We start from the raw sequence: 1,476 nt of genomic DNA, 5'->3' as shown, positions 1-1,476 counted from the left end.
ACCTCATGAGAAGAGTTGATTCATTGGAAAAGACTCTGATGCTGGGAGGGATTGGGGGCAGGAGGAGAAGGGGACAACAGAGGATGAGATGGCTGGATGGCATCACCGACTCGATGGACATGAGTTTAAGTAAACTCCGGGAGTTGGTGATGGACAGGGAGACCTGGCATGCTGCAATTCATGGGGTCACAAAGAGTCGGACACGACTGAGCACCTGAACTGAACTGAACTTAATGAGTGGGAAGATTATTCCAACTATTTCAGGGAAAGGGTAGAGAGTTGCAGGACTGGGCCCTCACCCACTTTTGGCCTTTTATAGTTGGTCTCAAAACCACCGTGGCGCTGGTGGATGTGTGATTTAGAATATGCTAATGCATTATAATGAACATATAATGAGGCTGAAGGTCTACTGGAAGTCAAATCTTCTGCCATCTTGATTCTAACCAGTTTTTGTCATATTCTATGGTTATGTCAAATTCCCTGAGGTTCTAAATTCCTTTGCCAGATCCCCAGCTGGGAAATCTACTGTGGGCCCTAGAACTTTTGCAACAGTACAGGAACTTCTTTGGTCTAAGTGTTCTCCAGTTTGGGGTTGTCTGCTCAGAGGCTCTATGGTGGGGCTAATGGCAACCTCCTCCAAGAGGACTTCTGCCACACACTGCAGAAAATTCTTAAATAGATGCCAATACCAGACCACCTTACCTGCCTCCTGATTATGCAGGTTAAGAAGCAAGAGTTAGAACCAGACAGGGGACAATGGACTGATTCCAAATTGGGAAAGGAGTACATCAAGGCTATATATTGTCACCCTGCTTACTTAACTTAAATACAGAGTATATCATGAAAAATAGCAGGCTGGATGAAGCATAAGCTGGAATCAAGATTGTTGGAAGAAATATCGATAACCACAGATATGCAGATGATACCACCCTTATGGCAAAAAGCAAAGAGAAATTAAAGAGCCTCTTGATGAAGGTGAAAGAGAAGAATGAAAAGCTGGCTTAAAGCTCAGCATTCAGAAAACTAAGATCATGGCATCTGGTCCCATCACTTCAAGGCAAACAGAGGAGGAAACTATGGAAACAGTGACAGACTTGATTTTCTTGGGCTCCAAAAACACTGCAGATGGAGACTTCAGTCACGAAATTAAAAGACGCCCTTTGGAAGAAAAGCTATGACAAACCTAGACAGCATATTAAAAAGCAGAGACGTTACTTTGCCAACAAAGGTCTGTCTAGTCAAAGCTATGGTTTTTCCAGTAGTCATGTATATATGTGAGGGCTGGACCATAAGGAAGGCTGAGCGCCAAAGAATTGATGTTTTTGAACTGTGGTGTTGGAGAAGACTCCTGAGAGTCCCTTGGACTGCAAGGAGATCAAACCAGTCAATCTAAAGGAGATCAGTCCTGGGTGTCATTGGAAGGAATGATGCTAAAGCTGAAACTCCAGTACTTTGGCCACCTCATGCGAAGAGTTG

The sequence above is a fragment of the Bison bison genome, unplaced genomic scaffold (genome assembly GCF_000754665.1).
Source record: "Bison bison bison isolate TAMUID 2011002044 unplaced genomic scaffold, Bison_UMD1.0 scf7180017864324, whole genome shotgun sequence".
Taxonomy (NCBI): Eukaryota; Metazoa; Chordata; class Mammalia; order Artiodactyla; family Bovidae; genus Bison; species Bison bison.
The sequence above is the reverse complement of the archived record's forward strand: the minus strand, read 5'-3'. Positions refer to the sequence as shown.